The following is a 10,171-nucleotide window of genomic DNA, read 5'->3' on the forward strand; positions in this document are numbered from 1 at the left end:
GTCAGACTTAATGCAGATAAAAAACTGTAGACCCATATCTTTACTGAATGTTGACTATAAAATATTTGCCTCAATAATAGCAGAAGGGCTGAAAAGGTTTTTGAATGTATTTATACATTCAGATCGAAATGGCTTTCTACCTAAGAGACAGATTAAAAACAATATGAGAATGATCTTAAATGCATTGGAATATTATGAAGCACTTCATAATTTTTCTGAAAGTGCAGAAAGCATTTGACAATGTAAACTGACAATTTACATTGCTACAACTAAAATTTATGGATTATGGGAAGAGATTTATTAACATGATTAATAAAAGAGATTTATTAACATGATTAACATGCAATGGTGGGCCGCAAATTTTTTAACAACTGGTTCTCTGCCCTAATGACTGGCTGTGGGGGCAGGGCAGGGGCAGTCATGTGACTGGGTGGGCATGGCTAACTCCATGTCACTTGTGTGGGTGGCACCTGTATGGGAGAGGCAGGGTTGGGGGGGGAATCCAGGGTATCGGTGGAGGAAGGAGCGGGAAGAAAGAAAGATCAAACTTGTTTGTGCGGGGTTGCACACGTGAGAGAGAGGGAGAGGAAGAGAGAGAGAGAGAGAGAGAGAGAGAGAGAGAGCACACTGCCACAGCCCTGATACTCCAAGATTGGATCAGATTTCTCTCCCTCCCTCCCTCTTTCTCTCCCCCCACACATGCACACACACACAGCCTCCCTGCTTTAGGCAGGCTTAGAAAGTCCACTAGGCCCAGTATGTTGCAGACACCCCTCACTCGCCCCTTGGCCTGGCTCCATTTCTCCCTATCAGTCTGCTTGATTCAGGTGGCAGCACAGTTCACATTACCCTTTCCAAGCCCGCTGTCGGTGAGGCTGGGCACCAGTGAGGGCTGGCTTTTTGCCTAGCTTTGTCCGGCCAGGGGAAAACAGATGGGGGTCTGGGGAGGAAGCCTGGATCAAGCTAGACTGACTGGAAAGCTGGCTACGAGAGGAAGAGAAGACGGGTGAGCTGGACCCAGATGCTTCCCAGGTTCCTTCATCCCAGGAGCAGCAACCTTGCATTCCCCTTCTCTGCTAGCCCCCTTCTTCGCACAGGATTGCCCAGCAGCAGAGATGGAGAGGGAGAAGGGGGCAGCAGCAGCCGCTAGCATTCAGGGGAGAAACGGGAGCACGCAGAAAGGCCATCCTCTTCTCCCTCTCCATCAACACCGATTTGGTGTTCTTGTCGGAGCAGTGTCTATGTGACCTGGAATTGGTAGACCTCTCCTTGGTCCCCTTGTCATGGTCAGATCACAGTCTGGTGGCAATGAGTTTCTCAAAAACTGCATTCCCCCTGCAAGGAGGCAGGACCTATTAGATTGATCCTTCCCCATCGACTAATGGACCCAGATTGGTTCCAAAAGGAGCTGGGGGTTATAACTGCAGATCTGTTAGGCAGTCCAGCTGAGCTCTTAGTCATTCTTTGGAATAGGAAGGTGACTGAGGCTCTAGATAGGATTGCACCTTTGTGATCTCTCCTCACCCGTAGACCTCTCTATGCCCCGTGGTATACAGAAGAATTGAGAGGGATGAAATGCACAAGGAGACGTCTAGAGCGTCGTTGGCAGAAGACAAGAGATTAACTCGATCGAACACGGGTAAGAGCTGCTACTAAGGCCTACACCTTGTGGCGATTCGTGAGGCAAAGTGTAAATACTTCTCCAAACTAATTGTGTCTGCAGATTATAGCCCAGCGACCCTCTTTAAGGTGAGCCATCTCCTCTTAGGGAAGGACGAGATTGAGGTACACCTGAAGGGGTGCACTAAGGAATTTGTGGATTTTCTGGAAGACAAAATCGCTCAACTTCATTTCCAGTTGGATGCCAGAGTGGTTGCCGATCCGGTGGAAACTTCTGAGGCACGTTCTTGCCCTGTTATCTGGGAACGGTTTGACCCTGTTACTCCTGAGGAAGCAGACAGGATCCTAGGGAGTATGCGCGCAAGCACCTGTATTTTAGACCCATGTCCCTCCTGGCTTGTGAAAGCTTCCCAAGAGGTAACAGGCAGGTGTATTCTGGCAGTGATTAATGCTTCTGTACAGGAGGGGACGGTGCCCCAGCACTTTAAGGAGGCTCTGGTCTGCCCTCTTCTTAAGAAGCCATCGCTGGACTCCACCCGGTTGGATAATTTCTGACCTGTCTCCAATCTTTTTGGGAAAGGTTGTTGAGAAGGTGGTCGTGCAGCAGCTCCATAGGTTTCTGGATGAAACAGATTATCTCGACCCCTACCAGTCAGGATTCAGGCCTGGATTTCGGACAGAACCTCTCATTGGTTGCACTTTTGGATGATCTCTGATGGGAGCAGGATGGGGGTAGTGCATCCATCCTTGCTCTACTTTTGCTAACATTCTCCTGGGATGGCTTCAGGAGATGGGAATGGGAGGCTTTGTGCTGTCTTGGTTCACTTCCTTCCTCTGCGGCTGCTGTCAATCAGTGTTGATAGGAGGGGAGAGATCCAACCCTCTCCCACTGCTTTACGGGGTTCTGCGGGGCTCAGTACTCTCTCCGCTCCTGTTCAACATTTATATGAAACCGCTGGGTGAGATCATCCATCACCATGGACTGAGGTATCACCAATATGCTAATAATACTCAGATGTATGTCTCGGCCCATGGTGTGTTAAGTGTTGCTGTGTCCTCCCTTTTGCAATGCCTGGAGACTATTAGGGGCTGGATGGGGAGCAACGGGTTGAAACTAAACCTGTGCAAGACTGAGTGGCTCTGGGTCTGGGGTTCAGGGAGAATTGCCATCTTTAATCTTGGATGGAGTGGCACTACCCCAAACAGACCCTGTGCATGATCTAGGGGTTCTCCTGGACTCATGACTCCTATTCGAAGAGCAGGTAACGGTTCTGGCCAGAAGAGCCTTTGCGCAACTGCAGGTTGTGCACCAGTTATGCCCTTTCCTGGATCAGCGGTCCCTATTCACAATCACTCATGCCTTGGTCACTTCCCATCTTGATTATTGCAACACAGTCTACATGGAGCTGCTCTTGAAGAGTATCCGGAAGCTTCAGTTGGTGCAAAATGCAGCGGCCCACATGGTTTTATGCAGACCCTGGTGTGCACATGTATCACCTCTCCTGCAGGAGCTGCATTGGCTGCCAATTTGCTTCCGGGTGCAATTCCAGGTGCTGGTTGTCACCTTTAAAGCCCTTCATGGTTTGGTTCCGGGTTATCTCTTGGGTCCGAGGAAACATCTCTTGCCAGTGACATATACTCGACCCATTAGAGCAAGGACGCAGTGGAATTCTGCAGGTCCCACCCCTGAGGGAGATACACCTGGTGGGACCTAGAAGGGCCTTCTCTGTGGTGGCTCCATCTCTCTGGAACATCATTCCCCCAGAGATTAGAATGGCCCCCTCATTAATCTATTCCGAAAGGCACTAAAGACCTGGTTTTGCCAGCAGGCCTGGGGAACCCAGAGAGGGATGGAACCCATCAAATGGCTAGTGTGATCCGCTGTCACACATCAGGGAGGGGGGGTGAGAGTTGGTTTTTGTTTTGTTTTGTTTTGTTTTCCCAAATTTTGTTCTATTGTACTTTACTAATTTATATGATTCTTTTTCTTTTTCCTTTTTTGTTTTAAATATGATTTTAGATTGTGTAAGCCACCTTGAGTTGCCATGGGCAAATAGACGGCAAAATAAATAAATAAATAACTCTCTGGAGTTTTCTTTCCCTCTTTTGCTGGTACTTTGCTTGTGTGCAGTGACCATTCAAAGTTACACAATGGCACTGAAAAAAGTGACTTATGACCATTTTTCACACTTACAACTGTTGCAGCATCCTCACGGTCATGAGAGGCTAGGCGAGGAGATGCGTGCCTCGATGTGAGTGATATTGTGTTGGCCATACCCAGCCAATAACATGATCACCAAGCCACGTCCACCCAGTCACATGACCACCAAGCCATGCCTAACAACTAAGCCACGCCCACAGAACTGGTTGTTAAAAAATTTGAATCCCACCCCTGAGCATATCCATATATTTTCTTCATAATACAAGGATGGGAGGAAAATACATTAACATGTTGTAAGAAATAGCTCTTGGTACAACCTTATCTATGTTTAGAGCCTGTATTTCTTATACAGGCATTACAATACATTACAGGCATTGTAATCTTTGCTGTGGTTTGCTTTCCCAGCTTGTTTCAATTTTGTGTCTGAACATTTTGTTACCAGACTGGGTAACATCAGCAGCAAGATTGTCTTGTCCTATTTCTCTTTAGCTTATAAATGTCTTGTGTGCCAGTGTGGTCAATTGGTCGTGTGATTGGTTGTTCATTTGGAGCTAAATTTAAATTCTGAGCAGCTTATTGGTTCTCTTATTGGTTGTTTGTTTGAATACTCTAGTTTCTTACATATTCATATACCAGATCTGCATCAATATGCTTGCTAATTGCTCCTTTGGTAGAACACCAAGCTTCCATAAATTCATGTGTGTGACAGGTGTTGGAATGGCCAATGATTTTTGTTCCTTCCCAATCGAACTAGTGTTCTTTATTATCAATGTAGTTTGAGATCAGAGATTTTTGATTGTGTCGTTTTTCTGCTAGTTGATGTTTATGAATCCTTCTTCTCAATAGCCTTCCTGTTTGTCCCACATACAACTGGTTACAATTGTTGCAATTGATTTTGTATACTATGTTGCTGTTGTCTTCCTTCTATGTTTTGTCTTTGATTTGAGATAGCTCTTTTCTAAGTGTACATGTGGGTTTTTGAGCTATCATTATTCCTAGGGGTTACACTATTCTGGCAGCCATTTCAGATGTTCCTTTGATGTATGGCAGAACTTATTTTTGTGTTATGGTTGGCTGTGTATTTTGTTGGAGTTTGGATGACAAGCATCATATTATGACATTTATTGGATAGCCGTTGTGGAAAAAAACATTGAAAAGGTATTTCTCTTCTGCTTTACTTAATGAATCAATGCTGCAATGTGTTTTGGCTTTTGAAAAGGGTCTAGATGCAGCTCCTCTTGTGTGCAGTGAAGTGTTACTTGTGAAATTTAGAATTCGGTCTGTGTTTGTGTGGATTTTCGATATATGCAGGTCGTTAATTCACTGTTTTATTGTCTCCTTATGTCAATATCTTGGAAAAGGAGTTGTTCTTTTTCTTGCGTAAAACTGATCCCAGTGGATATGTTGTTGAGTAGATGATGTGCCTCTTCTAGTCTGGTACATTTGATGATGGCAAAAGTGTCATGCATTACTGCTTCTGCTATTAGGCTGGATATAACAATAGCAATAGTACTTAGACTTATATACAACTTTACAGTTCTTTACAGTCCTCTCTAACCTGCTTACAGAGTCAGGTTATTGCCCCCAACACTCTGGATCCTCATTTTACCCACCTCAGAAGGATGGAAGGATGAGTTAACCTTGAGCCTGGTGAGATTTGAACTGCCAAATTTCTGGTAGATATAGGTGATCCCATAGGAATGCCTTTGTTGATAGATTTTTGCCATTGAATTTGAAGTGTTGTATGAGGCATAACTCCAGAAGTTTTATGGTAGAGCTGGTGGACATGAAGTGTTCTTTAGGTGTCTTTTCATTTCAGCTTTGATTTTCTTTGAGTAGATCATAGATGGTTTGTTTGGCCAGGTCAATGTTGATATATGTGAATAATGCAATGACATCAGATGGGACCATTATTTCTTCTTTGTTTATTTTGATGTTTTTAATTAATTGAAGGAATTGTTCAGGTGACTTTATAGAATAAGCTGACTTGTTAACAAGATGGTGAAGTCTTTTTCTTAAAGTTTTTGCTAGTTGGTAGGTTAGTGCTCTGGGTAGCACCACTATGGGGCAGAGAGGAATTTCATTTGTGTGTATTTTGGGAAGTCCATAGAATCTGGGTATAATGGAATCTTCTGCTAGTAAAAAAGTATTTTTGTTGAAGTTAGTTGTTTTTCTTTTTCTATTTTTATCAAGTCATTTTTAATTCCATTCTCTAATTGGTTTGTTGAGTCTTGTTGATTACCTGGTAGATGTTAGTGTCATTAAGTAAATTCTCAGCTTTCTTGATGTAATCAGTTTTGTCCATTACCACAGTTAGTCTGCCTTTGTCTGTCGGTAGGACGATGATGTCCCTATCTTTTCTCAGTTTCTTTAATGTCTTCTTCTCCTCTTGGTTAAATATTCTGTCCTGTCTATTTTATTGGATGTTAAGAATGATTTTCTATCTGATGTCCTCTTGTGTTCCCTGGTTAAGTTTGTTAGTTCTCATTATGTATTCTAAGTTGGCAAGGAAATAACAAAGTTCATATTTTTGGAGTTGAAATTAAGGCCTTTTATGAGGATGGCTTTTTCATCTTCAGATAATGGTCTACTGGACAAGTTTTTGATCCATGAATTTGAATTGTCACTTTGCTGTGTAGGAGTGAACTTGGCTAGTTTCTTTCCTAGGGCATTATGTTTTCTGGTCTGGAGTTTGTCAGATGTCATGTTGTGTTTTCCATTGTGTTTGTAAGATCTTGCCTGATTGCACTGAAGCATTCAGGTTTTTTTTTCATTGATGATGCATTGGTATTTCTCTAGACGATTGTGTGTATCCTTCAGTAATCATGAACTGAAACATTTTATACCCATTTTTGTAGGCTAGTTTCCATGCTTGTGGGTGGTTAATTGAAGGTCTGTAGCATATGCTTTTTGGCAGTGTTTTCTTTTGGAGGCATTCATGGAGGAAGTGTAGTTGTTCATGGGTCGACGATTGTCTGATTGCAAAGGTCTCCCTATGACAGGCATGTTTAAATGATTTACACCCATATAACTTTGAAATAATAGAAAATACTTACAGATCAGGTTTTAGATTTTTGCAGGGGTTTGCTCTTGAAGCTTGTTTCAATTTAGTTCCTGAACATTTTGTTACCAGTCTAGGTAACATCAGCAGCAGGATTGTCTTGTCCTATTCCTCTTTAGCATATAAATGTGTTGTGTGCCAGTGTGATCAGTTGGTCATGTGATTGGTTGTTCATTTGGAGCTATATTTAAATTCTGAGCAGCTGATTGGTTCTCTTATTGATTGACCATTCGAATAGTCTGGTTTCTTATATATTTATAAGCTGGATCTAGATCACTATGCTTGCTAATTGCTCCTTTGGTAGCATACTAGGCTTCAATAAATTACAGTAATGTCCTTGATCCCATCCATCCATCCATTGTTATTCCTTTATTCTACTTCTCTCAATTTTGCCAAGCATAATGCTTTTTCTAGTCCATCATCCACTCTCATCACATGCCCAAATTACATGAGTTTCTGCTTGTTGATCATTGCATCAAGGGGATAGTCAGCCTTTATTTGGTTCAGAACTGATTGATTGATTGGTTTGCCTTGTGGTTCATGATGCTCTTAATAACCATCCCACATTTAGAATTTAAAGGCATCTATCTTCTTCATTTTCTTCTTGCTCAGTCTGCTTTCACAAACAAGGCATTGCCATTGAAAAGACCTGTGCTATTCTGGTCTTTGTTGTTTTACAACAACTGCTGTCACTTGGTGTCATTCTTCATGATCTTCTCTATGTTTGTCATTGTCTTTCTCCCTAGAATTAAATCATCCCTTTATTTTTTTCAACACACCGTCCAACTTTCTCAATACTTGAGATCAAGTAACTAAAACTATCTACATTACATTGCTTTTACAGCACTGACCTTTGACTTAATTCTTGAGGTCTGTGTCTTTTCCCTGCCTTTTAGCCCTTTAGAGACTGTACACAGTCCAGTCCAGAGATTTATTCAATCTATTGATCTACCCTCTAAAGCAGGGGTCTCCAACCTTGGCCACTTTAAGTCTGGCAGACTTCAACTCCCAGAATTCCCCAGCCAGCTGGCTGGGGAATTCTGGGAATTGAAGTCCGCCAGCTTAAAGTGGCCAAGGTTGGAGACCCCTGCTCTAAAAGTCCCCTGAAGCCTCTAAGGATAGAACCCCCTTGTACTACATATAGTGTGATATTCATGATGTGCTCTCTGCCAGCAAGATGCATGAGGATCAGTGTTTGCTCGAATCACAAATCAAAGAGACTGAAAGAAGTCTGTATTGATTTTAGAGTGGTCAATAGGGATGACTTCCATTAGCACTAAAAAGCTGACCTTTTATATTTTTTTGACCTTTAACTAATCTAAAGGAAGGGGGAATCCTTAGTCCATAGGCTTACGATACTCTGCTCTATGGAGAAAAATGAAGTAAATCTGCATTTTAGCCAGAGGTCAAGGAGATGTCCACAGGAACAGGGATCTATGTGGCCCAGGGGTAGAGAGGAAGGGAGTCAAACTAGGGAATATGTATTAGAAAGTTACAGTACAAACACATGCTTAACTACTTTCTTTCACTGTCAGGACAGGAGAACAAAAGGCTAGGGTTTGAACTGTAATGTCACAATCCATGTATTGTCACTTTATCAGCATTGAGGTTTCTGCAAGATCGTATCATGTTTGTTAAAGAAAAGCTGGCAAACAAACGCAATCTTTGTTAATACTAAGCACACACTTATTAATAGATAACTAGATAATACCTTGTCATTAATAGATAACCTTTAGTATCTTCCCACAGGATTTTTCCCATAAAAACTATTAGCTGAGCTTCTTGGAACTTGGAACAAAGTAATGCTGTTTTATAGACAAAGGAAAGCATTTTTGCTTAAATATTAGTGTAAAACTAAAGCAAAGGTTGCATATAATTTAAGGATTTCTATGATTAAGTTTATGAAATCTGTTTTTTTTTTTTACTATTTTCCCGCTGCTTTAATAGAAAACTTTCTTGTTCTGAGGGCTATCAGATGTCTATTATTCTTAAACTATTGCTGTCCAATCATGGTATCAAAAGGCATTAAAGATATTAACATTATTGACCTAAAAACATTGCACATTTGAATTTTATTCAGTGGTATACGCCCCTTTGGCCTATTCTAACCCTGTTTACTCTTTGACCCATCCTAACCATAACATAAGCCCTTAAACTAATATGCAAAAAATAAGGCATAATATAGCAAGCTCATTGTACATGGATTCTCATTGTCCTTCTCATATTTAGGGTAATTTTCCAAAACAAAAACTTCTCTTACATGTTAATGCACTGCACATTATGAGTAACTTGAATTTGTTACAAGAGAGTAGATTTTAATGACCACTGAGACAAATTTCTTTTAATGAGTAAGATAATTTGACAATAGAATTATAGAGGGAGAGAAGGGATGCTTTATATCATTGGAGATCATTGAGTAAACTAGATGACTATCATCTGAGAATACTTGAGCTACAAATTTCCTGAATCAAACAGCAAAAACATATTGACTGTTCAATCAGACGTATGAAATACTAGTGCTGCACAGATGGTGTGTGTGTGTGTGTGTGTGTGTGTGTGTGTGTGTGTGTGTGTGTGAATGTATATATGTACATATAAGGGCAAAAAAGAAAAAAAAACATCCCATAGTCAAATAGGACAGAAAGAATCATAGAATCATAGAAACACAGGATTGGCCAAATGCCGGAGATTTCATACCACCTCAGAGAAATGGTTGTCCAATCTTTTTCCTGAAAATCTCCAGTGACAGAGTACCCATAACTTCCAGGAGGCAAGCTGTTCTACTGCTTAATAGTTCTCACTGTCAGGAAATTCTTCATTATTTTCAGACTGGATCTGTTCTATATTAGCATATTCCAAATACTCCTATCTGATTGGTCCACTAATCCTGCAAAATAATTGGGTAACTAAACTGCTGTGATTGGCTCGTTATGAATCAACCGCGATTGGCCAGACCGATCGTGGGAGATTCAAAGAGGTATCATTGGCTGGCGAGCCACGAGCAATCCCTATATGAAGGGCTGCCGTGGCTCCAAGATCTTGTACAGATCTATATACTAAATAAAGAGCTGAAATGTCACACTGGTCTCGAGTCTCCTTTCCCGCGATCTAACAGGATCATCCTCTGACAACGTCTTGTTGCTTCTTATCATACCCTCAGGTGTTATGGGAAATAAATTGATGTCCTCTTCCCTGTGGCAATCTTCAAATAGTGGAAGACTCCCCTTAGCCTTCTCTTGCTTAAACTAAACTGAGCTAGTTACAATACTGGCTCTTCAGAGATTTTCATTTCAGTTCCCTTGTCATCTTTGTTGCTCTTTTTTGCACTC

General features: G+C 41.6%; 1 pseudogene; it reads left to right on the forward strand.

Moving 5' to 3' along the window:
• Positions 1 to 932: 932 nt before the first annotated feature.
• LOC148125307 (uncharacterized) lies at positions 933 to 2,279 on the forward strand (annotated as a pseudogene).
• Positions 2,280 to 10,171: the final 7,892 nt, after the last annotated feature.

Source organism: Pseudonaja textilis, chromosome 7 (genome assembly GCF_049901715.1).
Source record: "Pseudonaja textilis isolate UNSWEBS1 chromosome 7, rPseTex1.2, whole genome shotgun sequence".
Classification (NCBI taxonomy): domain Eukaryota; kingdom Metazoa; phylum Chordata; class Lepidosauria; order Squamata; family Elapidae; genus Pseudonaja; species Pseudonaja textilis.